A 15,058-nucleotide genomic window follows, 5' to 3' on the forward strand; every position below is an offset into this window, starting at 1 on the left:
AGCCACCATCTTAAAGCAGTAGACTTTTTAGGACGGCTCTGTTGTATAGAACCTTCCTAGCGAACCTAAGTAACTTTTTATCTAAAATACTTCTAAATTGGCAAAATCTTGACTTGAATCTATCTTTAAATGATGAAACAGTTTTAAAACTTGCATATGTCGAAAGTAGAGAGAAGGGAACTAATGCAAAAATGGGAGCAATTTTAACAACTTTTAACAGTTGATTCAGGGTAAAGGGTAAATTAGGGTAAAGAATTGGGCGCGGGCCAATTGTACCAAAAACCTTCACAAAAAACTTCACATAATGTGGCCAATGTTTTTTTGTTTTTTTTTGAGGGGAAAAAAAAAAAAAAGTAATTATCACCAATTACTTTGCCAAGTAACTAATTACTCTTACATTCAGGTAATTGAGTTACTAACGCAATTACTTTTTTGGAGAGGTAATTTGTAACTATAATTAATTACTTTTTTTCAGTAAGATTAACAACACTGGTAACGAGTGGAGCCTTGTTAGACCTTGTTAGAAGAAGTTAGACCTCTTTGACAGCCAAAATTGCTTGTTTGTAGGTGACCAAATACTTACTTTCCACTCTAATTTGGAAATAAATTCTTTAAAAATCAAACAATGTGATTTTCAGTTTTTTTCCCCCCACATTCCGTCTCTCATTGTTGAGGTTTGCCCATGTTGACAATTACAGGCCTCTCTAATCTTTTCAAGTAGGAGAACTTGCACAACTGGTGGTTGACTAAATACTTATTTTGCCCCACTGTCTGTTAAATCCACATTAAGAAACAATGCACATTTAAAGTGCAGTGGTGGCTTGAGATACACATGACCCAGCTTTGATCTGCTCTTGGGTCGTCATTCTGTCAATACTGTATTTTGCTCTTTCTATTCATTTCAATAGTGAAATATCATTTGACATAAAATATCTTGAGTTACCTTAATTTCACCTAAAAACACATTTTGCTTCAGCTCGGAGCATAAGTAATAAAAAGCCCCTTTATTTCCCCCCAATACAGGTGTAACTTTAACACTTAGACTAGCTGTTTATCTAGTTTGTCATGGCTGTGTATTACTTTTAGTACAAGGATCCCTGAACAAAGGTGTCGTGTCTCTTTGCTATACAGTGTTATGTTCCTTTCGTGCCTTTGTCCTTGAATCCCAAAGGATCCTTTGCTAATATACTTATATTAGGCCAATCAAGCAGCTGCAGACAGTCTAATTGAATAATCAATACTTGGAAGAATAATGAGCAATGTTTAGAGATGTCTATATTTGTGGGAATGGAGTTTTTTCTCCCCTATGTTTTCGAAACCATTTCACCCCGCGCGTTTGTAATAATTATTATTACGTTGACTTGATGCATAAATATGTTCATTAAAGCCTTGTCCTTGCAGCCAGTGACCTCGTAGGGCAGAGGCTTTATGTTGCCTCTGCTCTTCCTCCACGTTTCAAATCTAGCAGTCAGACTAGTTGAAAAAGGAGGTTCAAACACGTAACAGCTAAAATAGGACATGACAGACAGGGATATTGATTTTATTGATTGATTCCACGTGGATGCTTCGCAGTTTTTGGTCTAAGCTCATAAAGACTCATGGAATCCGTCAGTAAGTCCCCCTGGATAACTCTGTTGTGGTATGGAAATAGCAAATAAATGTCTGGGCCTCACTAGAGCACTTGCGGGGACACTTTTGGTATGGATAGAAAGCTCCATATTTTTTCCCCTTCAGATATTGCCAACTAAATGCTTTTCTCTGCGACAAGCATAGAGAGAAGAATCAGTAGAGCCAAAATGCATTACAAGATACACTGTCAGGACTTGTTTGCACAGTATACGTAACTTGTTCATGAAATAGTGCACACAGTCCAAAGCGGTTTATTTATGGATTTGATTTGACTAATAAACTGCGTGTCTCAATGTACATACACTGCAGTTTACACTCCACAGCGGTTCATACAGTATATTAGAAAGTGCAAAAGTACTCAAGTACAAGTAAAACAGTATCCTGTGAAGAAAATACTCAAGTAATGAGTAACATTGTGAGTAACTGCTTATTTCATTTTTTTTTTTTTTTTTTTTTAAACAAACGGTATTTCTTTCAACACAAATGTATCTATATGAACTGTTGTTATAATGATACTGTACAATAACCAATAACAGAAATACAAAATAATTAAGAATAAATCATTGAATTCCGGTAATAGAAAAAAATAATAATAATAAAATGAAGCATTATTCGCCCAAAGAGCATGAGTGCCCCCCAGTGGAGAAAATAGTTCCTAGTTTGAATGGCGAATACTATTATGAAATTAAAATAATCATCCATTATCTCCGGTTTTCTGTGGTCAATCGGTTCCAAATAAAAAGAGAGAGAGAGAGGCTTAAACCTGCACTTTTGATTCTTGTTGAGGGCAGCGCTCTATGTCAAATACTTCATTTTTTATGGTGTTTTAAAAATGTAGCGCCTCTTGTGTAGCCCAAAGTAGCGTAGTAAGAGTAAGATTTTTTTCTTCACAAAAGTAAAATTAAATAGCATGGCTTAGTAAAACTACTCTTTTAGAAGTACATTTTTCAAGTTCCTTGACTAAATGTAACGGAGTACATGTAACGCGTAACCACCCAGCTCTAGACCAGAGAGCCAAAGTGAAATATTGGTTATCAGACGAAACTTAATTTTGGATTTTAATGGACAAAATGGGGCATGTTGAGGCGGTGTGACGAGCGTGAACTCGCCTAGCAACTTGCCGCCATTGTGGTCTTTTTCACGCATGTTCGGATGCAAAATACAGCGATGAACCTCCTGGCACTCCTGGCACAGCTCTGAGGCCGCCCGAGACACACTGTATGCGGGCAAAAGCACATGGAGGAAATGTGGAACTTTCTGGCGGATTGTGGCATTTATTGTCATTCATTGAGCTGCAATCCATGGCGGCTCCAGGCGGTTCGCGCTCCTCTCTTGTCCGCCCAAAGCTCAGCATTTTAGGGCACAAGGACACGGCGGATCGGGGTGCAATCATTCTCAGGCAAAACGTATCTTAGGCATTTTAACCCAAAATGTGGCAGCGTTTTGGTGAGTTCAATCATTTTATGTCATTTTTTACTTTTCAAATTTTTTTTTTGTAATTTAATTAAAAAATAATATTAAACTAGTGATAACAAATAATATATTTCATCAAACCATACATACTAAAACTGAAGTATATAAAATAAAGATACAAAAAATAAAACTGTTTTAATCACTTTACATTGCTCATGTTAAAATTTGATAAACTAATAGGACAAAAAAAATAACACTTTTTTTTTTTTTTTTAAAGTCCGAGTTAACTATGAAAAAATGCAATTAACTGTGATTTATCATTTTAATCGCTTGACAGCACTAATATATAAACTTGACTAATGGATTTGTATCAAAAAATGGAAAACATGAACTACAGTGAACCTCATTCAATTCCATTGGCAGCGATAGACATCAACTCCGTTTGAATTGGCATGGCTGCCATTGATGATAATAGATGCCCCATCTGTTTGGAATGTGTGGAACCGGCAGCGATAGAATGATTGCCGTCAGTGACTGCCAATTACCAGTAGGTAATTTTTGAGGAGCTAATGTCATGAAGAGTTAAAAAACATATACAGAAACTACTTGCATTCAAATATGCAACTGAATATGACAGTTGTCTACCAACAATTTGACACTAACCGATAAGCCAAGAGGGAGGAATCTACCACTTTGGTCTTAGCGGTTCTGCGCTTCTCTGAGTGCTCTTGTTCTTAATGCAAATGCTCCACATGAGTGGACACACACGGCCATTTTTACGGGATAACAACCAAACCACAGACAAACATATCGCCCCACTGCCCTCCCAACACACTCACACAAGCATGTGCGCACTGACCAGATCACACCCCCTTGGGGCTCTGGGCCAGCATTTGAGCGATGTCTCCCTAGGGGGCTGATATTTTATAGTTTGTGTCCATCAGTGGCATAGCCCAGGGCGCCAGGGTTGACAGTAAGTGCTCTCAACACCGGCGACACTGATTCATCTGCGCTATGACACAGATGAGAAAGAGTGGGGGAGGGCAGACAGGATGGGGTGCATGCACATATTCTGTTTACTATCAGGACATTGTGAACTAAACTCCATTGGCAGGTTCATGGGTGACAATAAGAAAGAGGGTCCGATCTAACATGGTGTTTCAATTTTTCCCGATGTGCACTAGTGCACCACTTCTACATATACATATATAGCGAGGTTGCATGTGAACCCCATCGTTCTACATGTGCATGCTAAGCAATCAATGTGTCACCTTTTTCCTGACAATCCTATTTTTTTTTTTGGTATGAAGCCTGTGTTCATTTTTCCTTGTCAGCAAAAGGTAATTTGCTGTATTGTGATTCACTCCTAAAACTCTGTGACGGGGTGCCTGATAAGTCACGAGGCCCCGCTGCAGCTCCCACCATCGTACCGGAGCATCACCCACAATATGAAAATAAAAAAAATAATAATTCAAATAAAATAAGGCAGCACCCCAACCCCCATCCAATCTTCAACCAACCGCACCCCGCACCCCAGCCCCAGCCTTCTTTGCAGACCGAACCCAACAAGGCTAAAGCTGAGACGGGCTGCTAAATTAGATAAGCAGGGCTGTAGCACAGCGCCCCTGATTAATAAAAGATGCAGTGCTCCCTGGGGACGGCCCCTCCGAGGGCCCGGCAGAACCCAGGCTCAGACAATGGCGCCAGCTCTTGCACAATGAACAGGAAATGGAGAAAATGAACCAATCATGGAAATATAACATTTAAAATAGTACTAGCCTGTGACCCTCCGTAACATTACACATGCAGCGTAATAGATAATAATGCATGCTAAAGGTGCGTACGGTGAACAAAAATGTTAATATATTCACTTATTTTGGAAGCGTGTTGGGGCGAGCTACTGAGTTGCTGCTTTGCATGTCTGTTGGCTATTTCAAATTCATGGTCATTTTCTTTCTATTCCACAGTATTAACATTCACATTTTACATTTACCATTCATTTTAGTGATCAAGGTAAATGTTTTAAGCAATAAATAATCCCTTTTTAACTCATACTATTTTTCAACACAAGAGCACTAATACATAATTCTGCTCTCTTGATGAAATTAATGCTCAGGTTTGACAGAGAGATATGAACATATGAACACTGCAGTTATTAATATAGTTGTGGTTTGCACTGGGGTAGAACTGCATGCAATCATTTTGAAAGGTGCTTCTTCATGTTTGCCTTATTTATTATTTCATTTGTTTATTCACCATATTCAGCAACATGAGGTGATGGAGACAGTATGTTAGAAACGCAGTGTGATGAACTGCAGTTCTCTGCCACTGCCAAACTACAACCACAACAATTAACAAACAATATTGTTGTATTAATACATACATACATAATGTACGTACATACATACATCGATAGCCAGTGTCAAAACCCACCCAGTAGTTTAAAATGACCCCTCTAACACTTAAGCCTATTTTGGAGAATTTGCATGCCTTTGATGTTGCCGTTATATTTCAAAGAAAAAAATGTTTACAGTGGCCAGGTTTGGTCCCTTTTTTTCAAGATACCATTACCTGCATATCCAAACTGTTGTTTTCTTCACTGACCAATTATAATCAAAATTTTGGACCCAAAAAGACAACAACAAAAAAACAAACAACTGAAAATCTTTTTGTCAAAATTTATAATGGTTATGTCCCATTGACAACCAAACATGCTCGACTAACCATTTTGAAGCTTGATAATTGTTGAGTATATTATCGAGGGTTGATTGAATATTTGCTTGATTGATTGAATATTTGCTTGTGCTCATATATACCTAATGCATACATAATACATATTGCCATATTTTTTCTGATTTGATATAACCAGTAAATGATTATTGCTTGCTATACTAGGTATAATGTTTAAGTGTTACAAAGTGTTAAAAAGGGTCGGGGTGACAACTGCCTTGCTTCATGGCCGCAACATTGCGTAACTAGACCTTCTAGGACATCTTCAGCATCTTATGTCTGGACTTTCGTCTAGACTTTCGAGGACAATCTTCCATTCGAGGACATCTTCCATGGCCGCAGCGTTGCATAACTGATGTGTCTGGGTCATTCTGACCACTTTACCTAAGTGCTCTTGCTTACACACGTGTATTTAGTTAGTTCCACCTACATGCTCACACATAGCCAACCAAAATCACATGGGTGTCTCCAGCTTGCTTTCCCCCTCCCTTTAGGGCGGCACCCTTCTGTGTTAGGACAAACCCCTAATAAAAAGAGCAAGGAGGTTTTTTTTTTTAGATCAATTTTGGTGACTATACAGCGTAATCTAGCATTTCTCTTCTAGTCCCTCCTTGCTCTCTTTGGCCAAGAAAACTGAGTGTCTTCTCTCCTTATTTTTGGGTAATTTTACAAATGTCTACCTAAGGGTCTATTTTTGAACTTGACAATAATATTCATTCAACTTGTTAGGATAAATATTCAACATAAATATATATATATGTATATATATATTAGGGCTGTCAAAATTATCGCGTTAATGGGCGTTAATTAATTTTTTAAATTAATCACGTTAAAATATTTGACGCAATTAACGCAGATGCCCCGCTCAGACACATTTAAATGACGGTACAGTGAAACGCTCACTTAGTAATTGTGTTTTATGGAGTTTTGCCACCCTCTGCTGGCGCTTGGGTGCGACTGATTTTATAGGCTTCAGCACCCATGAGTATTGTGTAAGTAATTATTGACATCAACAATGGCGGGCTACTAGTTTATTCTTTTGATTGAAACTTTTACAAATTTTATTAAAACGAAAACATTAAGGGGTTTTAATATAAAATTTGTATAACTTGTACTAACATTTTTCTTTTAAGAACTACAAGTCTTTCTATCCATGGATCGCTTTAACAGAATGTTAATAATGTTAATGCCATCTTGTTGATTTATTGTTATAATAAACAAATACAGTCCTTATGTACCGTATCTTGAATGTATATATCCATCTTGTGTCTTACCTTTCCATTCCAACAATAATTTACAGAAAAATATGGAATATTTTATAGATGGTTTGAATTGTGATTAATTGCGATTATTTACGACTAATTCATTTTTAAGCTGTAATTAACTCGGATTAAAAATTTTAATCGTTTGACAGCCCTAATATATACATATATGTATGTATGTATGTATATATATATATATATATATATATATATATATATATATATATATATATATATATATATAGCGGAAAACACTCAGGTGACTTGAAGTTCTGCTCTGTGACCCCCAATTTGGCCAAATTTCAGAGTTGTCCTATATGCATGTGTGATACATCATTGGAAAGCTTAAAATCTCAATTTTCTGGGGGAAGAAAAATTTTGAACAGGAGGGCATTTAAAAAAAAAAACATTTTAAAAAGCAAAACCCTTACTGGAGGTGAGGGCACGCGAGAGCAGAATTAAAGACGCCACGATTTTAACGAGATATTATCGCATACTTACCTTGTTTCGATCCAAAAACTCCATGTGGCATGGATCTCCGAGTGTCAAGACACAGCGGATTTTTGGGGAGTTTTATGTGTGAAACATGGTGATATAACAAGGGTCGCGATGCAGAAATCGCGGACAACAAGGAGTGGTCGAGATTTTCCAAACATATCGGGGAAAATGCGACAGTAACAAAAAAAAAAAAAAAAAGAAATACAATTAAGCGATAGTTATGAGGTAGAGATCCGTGACTTATTTACAGATGCCAAATTTTTCATTGTAACGTAATTTGTTTAAAAGTTTAAAATATGCGAGTGAATAATTTTTTAAAGTTGTTTTTTTTTAAATGAAATATTAGGCATCAATTAATGATTCTAAGCTAAAAATGACAGACATTTTGAATAATAAATATAATTAATTACCTTCGTTTTATGGCTGGGTGGAAACAAAAGCGGTTGCGCAACGTCTGTAAACGAGGGTTTCCAGGGTAAAACGGACACATTAAAAATAGTTTGGGGGCATAATGCGCCATGAATCTGCTATGGCAGCATATATACATATTGTTCTATCAAACACAACAGTTGTTTTGGCTTAAAATACAGCAGTTTATTTTAAAGAAGGTTGCAAGAGCAGAAACTGCTTTTTCAGTCTTGTCTGTTTTTTCCGCCATATAAATATATATGTATATATATATATGTATGTATATATATATATTAGGGCTGTCAAACGATTAAAATTTTTAATGGAGTTAATTTCAGTTTAAAAATTAATTAATCTCAATTCAAACCATCTCTAAAATATGCCATATTTTTATGTAAATTATTGTTGAAATGGAAAGATAAGACACACGACGGATATATACATACAACATACCGGACCTCAGTACTGTATTTGTTTATTGTAACAATAAATCTACAAATGGTATTAACATTCTTTCTGTTAAAGTGATCCACGGATAGAAAGACTTGTAGTTCTTAAACGATAAATGTTATAGTTACAAGTTATGGTAATTTTATATTAAAACCCCTCTTCATGTTTTCGTTTTAATAAAATTTGTAAAATTTCAATCAAAAGTAGAGTTAATTTAATAATAAGAATAAAAATAACAATAATAGAGTGAAAAGTTTTATGTGTATTTTGCATAGCTAAATTGATATGGAATGCCAGTTCATTTTGCATTGTTGTGTAACTGTGTGTCAGAATAGGGCCTCATTACTATAGACTGAAGTGCTTTTCTTTTTGAGAACATTATTTTTTTTTTGGAGAGATAGGAATATTATTTTTGTTGTGCTTTCACTAAACGATACTTGTGTTTGTTGTGAAGGAGAAGCTTATGCTAATAAACGGCGCGGTCCAAAGAACGCCTGTGTCCACTCGCCTTTACTGTATAACATATACTGTGGGGAGAACAAGTATTTGATACACTGCCAATATCTTACCCAAAATAAAACAAGAGACACATAATTGCCACTAAAAGAAAGAAAAGTAACCGAAATATGTGTGGAGCACAAATACCAATTTGCATTGCATTGTGAATACAGCATAAACGTCTCACAACTACTAATTGTCCCACGTTTAGAAGACATAACATGAGTATGGAATGGCGCTGCCCCCAAGCGGCCGGTGGCATTCTCTTCACTCTTAATGTCCATAAACGGCCTCATTGTAATGTTTGAGGCAATATGCCAGCGGGTCGTTCATTGCGTGCGTTAATTGCGTAAAATATTTTAACGTGATTAATTTAAAAAATTAATTAGCGCCCGTTAACGCGATAATTTATATATATATATATATATATATATATATATATATATATATATATATATATATATATATATATATATATATATATTGAGAGAGAGAGAGAGAGAGAGAGAGAGAGAGCGAGAGCATATACCATCTAACACAAAAAGGGTTTTGAGGATATCTCTGTGAGGTTATTGGGTATGGCATCCACCTTATCAAAAGTACAATCAAGCCTCTGGAACACACACATTGATATACAAATTGTAAAGATTGATAGTGGGAAAAAAAATCAAATACAATAATGAGTAAAAGTCTTTTAAAAAAATATTGACAAACTAGTTCAGTTCAATTTTTTTCAGGCATGCTACTCTGGTTCCTCTTGAACAGGACACAGAGCTACGTCACACAGCACACTCTTCCGCCGTTTGCACACTGCTGTCACTTCTCACTCATCCAAAGAAAAAAACGGCAAATTCGGCTCATCCTCTTCCTTGAGTTGATGAAATAATGCATAAGCTTGTGCTAAATTTAGTTTTCGATTCATTCCACACATTTCAAAGTCGCTCGTTCAATCCAACCGGCCGGCATTCGGTCCCTCACCTCCCTCTCTTAAGATCGCGCCTCACTCGGCAATATATTAAAAGTTTTCGAATGACGTTATTCCTTTGAGAACTCACAATGGCTCCTGGGATATGTAATCTTTCGTGGTGCTTTTGGTTTTGAAAAAGGACAAGAAATAATTGAAATATGGACATAAACACATAGTCCATGCAGTGTTTTAATGCTTATTTATGAGTGCAATGGAACCATAAAACATAAATGACATTATCTCCCGTTTTACTTGGTCGATTGACTCCAAGTAAAAACGGGCGTGGACCTCAACTTCCGTATTTTCAAATGAGACCAACCAGCAGCACGTGGGTGACGTAATTACAGCGTGATGAGTCTTCAAAGAGAATATGCGTAAAAATGTCGCCGCTGACACGTTCGGTGTTAAAGGGTTAACTCATTCAGTGCCATTGATAATTATATATGACCAGTTCATCTCAACTGAGAAGGCTAGCAGTGATCATTCACTACAAGTCCTCCCAGTTCAAACCGATTGGAGGTCTATCACCGTCAATGACAGCCAATTAGTTGACTCATTTAATGCCAGTTCTGCCAGTATTTGTCGTCTGTCACCATCATTGAGAGAAAATGTGTCCATTCGATTTATACAGGCCGAGGGTTTTATGCGCCGAGTACTGTATGTGCACACATATCGTAGGAAGAAACTAATAAAGTACAATGAACAAACCCTCAAAAACAAATAAATAAATAACTGGAATGAAAGATGGAGATAATGAGACAAAGGAAAGTCTCTTGAAGGCTAAGATGAGGAATTATGACAAGGTTTATGTAGCACTTGGCTTCACTGTGACTATGGTGGGAGATGAGGTAAAAAATAGTGTGTTAACAGTCTAATAATGTTGGTCGCAGACAGTGACGCTCATAAGCCGCTTTAGTTTTTCCTGCGAAAACAGCCATAATATTGCATTTATTCTTACTAATAGCATTCTTACACTACTAATAACAAATTTATAGACACATGATACCATTTATAGTCACAAAATAATTTCCCTAATGCTTGAGGGTGCTAACAGAAAATTATTTGGAAGCATTGATTTTGTGACGGTGTTTGTGTATGCATTCCTTTTAGAATATGTATAGCCTATATTTTTTCAATTTTATACATGAATGCAGATATATTATTTTGGTTAAATTTTATGATTTTATTGCATTGAAAATCCATTAATCAAATGCACACCCCTTTTTTAGATCATAATGCTACAGTATTTTAATGCTACGAGGCTCGACTTGTGTCACCCACAATAGATGTCACCTTATCCCTCCATCTGCCCCATTCACATTCATCCCATCACGACTGTGTTAACTACCACAATATTATCGCTTTCATTACTCGTGTTTGGAATGCCAACAGTGAGTCATTTACCAATGCAGACGGACAAAATGAATGTGATATAGTCATAACATTTGAATTTTGACCCGCTTGTCCAACAAATGGTTCACCATGTTAGAGACACAGCAGTCCTGAATAATCAAGAGAAATCTTTTTAGATGTATGTGCATGGGTGCAGTCATATGACGTAGGAGTTTTTCCTCCTTTGTATAAAAGCACTCCGCGTCCTTTGTAGCAAACGCCATGGCGTATTATCTTGAAGTAATCCGTGCCTGCTTCCGCCTGCAAACAAAAGCAAGACACTTCTAATTTTCTGCCAGATAATGCTCGTCATATTGAGATGGAAAAAGGTCAAGGGTTAGCCTGTAAGATTTTGATTGGTTTTGAGCGTCACACGTCCCTTTTCTAAGATAAAACAAACAGTGGTATTTCTTTTATGGCACCATTTCTGGAGACTGTGCCGCGATTTTAGGCAATGGTTCAGTGAGGAAGTGCACAGTTGTGCCTCGATTACAGAGCATCTAACAGTCAGCACGAGATGCAAAAATGTTGCTGATAATATCTTGCATCAGCAATTTTTTTTCATTCTTCGCTTTTCTCTGAGTACCCCGCCAACCTGCAAAGATTGATGGCTTTTTTGTATGCATATGTATATGCTGCGCACATGCAGTTGAACCTGCATTTGACCTCCATCTGCTCACAGCTATTGTAACATTCACCACAGCAAAATAGATTTCTAGTTTAAGTAGATCGCGAAAAACAGCACACGCTAATGCTGCTTGAGACTCAATTCTATGTAAAACATTACTGTGATGCCTTGAGATGTGAGCTTAATTTGTTCCAAAGCCACGCTTGTAACTCCAAACACACATATTTAGCAAGATATTTAATGGATAATGTTAATCAAGTCCATTTCAATGTCTTTTTTTAAACTTATTAGATGCTATTGACGTTGATAGAAGTCCTGTCCATTTGAACTGGATCTTTCCGAATCAGTCGAGACGGATTGGATGTCTATCGCTGTTAATGGCAGCCAATGACAAAAATTGTGCTCTATAATATTTTGCTTTCTCAAAAATACGTCCTAATGACATTATTAAATAAAATAGCTAAAATTGCAAATATTTCCGTCACATTTTTCCCCGCAAGTGACGTTGTGCTGCTCCATATGTTTATACCTAACACAGTTATATGGATACATATCAGTGGTGCCACCAGGGGGTGGCCAGGGGTGGCCATGGCCACCCCTATAAATTTGTTGGCCACCCCACTGGCCACCCCACTTGCCAGTACATCGTTAGATTGTTGTAACATCAGTCACGCATTTCATCCCAAATGAATGCATTTATTTTGTGTTAAGTGTACACCTTATGCCTAATATATACATAACCCAATAAAACAGAATTGTTGTGGAACTCAAAATGTTGACTGGACAGTTTTGGACTATGCACATTAAATCATTAGTAACAAATATTACACAATACACCAAAGTATATCAGAAAGACTTAAAGTCTTTCTGATAGTTTTCCCCTGACCTTTTTACTGCAATAATATAATGAAAACCTGAATTTATGGCTTTTAGTTTTGGTGTGCTACCCCAAGATTTTAAGTGGCCCCATCTGGCCACCCCTATGAAAAATTTCTGGAGGCGCCACTGATACACATGGAGACTCCGTTTTCTTAATGAAGCTGCATTAATAATCTTTATTTACTGAACAAGCGTAGGTATTGTAAAAGACAACTTGTCATGCCCTACGTCCAAATTTTTCCCCATTCATTTTCAATGGTAAAAAAAAAACAATGTCCCCAAATCAACAGGAAATGACCAGATAGCAATCGGACGTGTCCCCCAAACATCCCTGATTCAATTGTCGCTTATGGAGGGTGCTTCCATTGACGCCCATGAACGTCCAAATTTCCTATTCATTTCTAATGGCATTTACTTTGTTAAATGCCATTATGTGGCATGTTTGTCCATTTTATTGATAACCCTAGGTGGGGCTAAGATCTGTATCTCCACACAGCAAAGACCCAGAGTGATTTCTCCAGTTTGTCTGGAAAATTCAACTGGGCGAGGCAATAAACAGTGTGATGCCTTGTTATGAGGAATTTTTCAAACTGCTAATTGTTGCGACGTGAGATGAGGCACTGCCACCGTGCAGCGCTCATGTGTGATGTCACTTGTATCTCAAAGCACCATTCAAAAAATGTTGAGCTCTTTTCCCAAGTATATGTTTCCCGCATTCTTTATGCGGGAAACATATGATTGTTTGTGTCGGAAATTGTAGATGGTGCAGGTTTTTTGACCAATGCTTTAATGTGAAATAGAGAGGCAAGAGCCTAAAATAGCCAAAATAACCAAAGCAAATTGTACAGTAAATTGCCGAGAGCGTCAGGCATAAAGCCCGAGCTAATGCGACTCCAATCACAAAATCTCTATGTCTTAATAAAGGATACTCTGGCATGTATAACAAATGTACGACATCAAAATAATTCATATTAGTGGATATTGTGCGGATATCCCCCAAAGCATTACATACCAACAACATGATATCATTTATCATTTTCTTTGTCTTTCATTTCTTTGCTAAGAAGGTTGTGAATAATCTCTTTGACCTGGTTTCTTGTGTATTTTTTTTTCCTTCCCCCCTTCTTCTTTTGATGGCACCCCGAGGGCCATATGCATCTCGCATTATGCACTCACCCAAACAACCTCCTCCTCCGAAGAGCGCTCCGGCTTGTGGGTGGGGCTTCTAGTTCCCCTTTAAGGTCATTCCGCTGGTCACGTGACTGGCCACCGGAGCCCCTTGGGCCGAATGACGAACGGAGCTGCCGGGACGCGGAGGGCGTCAGGGGTGTTTTTCCACAAAGCATTCTATAAAAGTGTAACTGGGCTGTATTTGCCCTTTCCTCTTGCTCTGTGTTCAGCCAACAGGCCCCTGAAGATCTCTTTAAAAAAAAAAAAAAAAAATAGCGCTGATTCACAAGCGCTCATGTAATCCTCCACCTTGGTCCCCCTCCCCTAACCTCCTTCGCATTCCCTCGCAGTCTGCGACAAGGTGACGCGATGAAGGAGGCTTGTTTGGGCCCCCAGCTAATCAGCGCACATTAGAGCATGACTAAATACATCTTAAGTGCTGCTAATTGCTTACCAGTGAAAACAATAACAGAGCACTTGCCCAGAGGCTCTGGAGTAGAGAGGGGCTAGGGCACTGGGGACTGGGGCAGAGGGGGGGTTGGACTGGCACGGGGCCAATAGAAGACACCGGCACCATCCGTCACCCCTGTGTTTTAACTCACACGCCACTTGGCACTGTCACTACATGCGGCAGATGCCCCACAGCCACCATATGCGGAGCATACTGCCCGCAGACCTCGTCAGCCAAGATTTAGCCTCATGTGATGGCTCCAGACAAGCCTCATCCACTTTTAGAGGCCATCTTACATCACTGCATTAATAAACATGAATTAGTAATGACACAATTAGACGGGCTTGTTCCGACATTTGTTCTTTGCATTAATAGGGGTCTCCACTGTGCTCTGGAAGAAACATATGACACCAGACCTTTAGATGTCGGGGCAAAGAGAGTTAAAAGAAAAAGAGGCCACTAGACTGTAAGGATAAAATAAAAAAAGAACGAAAGAAAAACATCAGACATATACTATGTGTCTGTCTGACTTTTTGACATGCTGTTTGTTTCTTTCTTTCATAGGTTGCCTTCTGTGAAGTAGTCATTTGAATAGCCTGCAAGCTACTGTGATCAAAAGGTGCGTGCCACTTAGTAACAGACTCACAAAACCATTGAAACGAAAGTTAAACACGGAATTAACC

At 37.9% G+C, this 15,058-nt stretch overlaps 1 protein-coding gene across 13 annotated transcripts in view; it reads left to right on the forward strand.

Annotated features, from left to right (window-relative positions):
- Window positions 1-15,058, forward strand: part of zfhx3b (zinc finger homeobox 3b) — a 533,557-nt gene that overhangs the window by 256,950 nt on the left and 261,549 nt on the right. For 7 of the 13 annotated variants that reach the window (XM_057852651.1, XM_057852735.1, XM_057852978.1 and 4 more), the window contains 2 exons: window positions 14,751-14,841; window positions 14,940-14,994. The exons of 3 other annotated variants lie outside the window; for them this stretch is intronic. The gene's annotated coding sequence lies outside the window, so the exon portion shown is untranslated. The remainder of the gene's footprint in view (window positions 1-14,750; window positions 14,842-14,939; window positions 14,995-15,058) is intronic. 3 more of the 13 variants (XM_057853147.1, XM_057853062.1, XM_057852818.1) reach the window with 1 other exon arrangement.

Source organism: Corythoichthys intestinalis, chromosome 1 (assembly GCF_030265065.1).
Source record: "Corythoichthys intestinalis isolate RoL2023-P3 chromosome 1, ASM3026506v1, whole genome shotgun sequence".
Classification (NCBI taxonomy): domain Eukaryota; kingdom Metazoa; phylum Chordata; class Actinopteri; order Syngnathiformes; family Syngnathidae; genus Corythoichthys; species Corythoichthys intestinalis.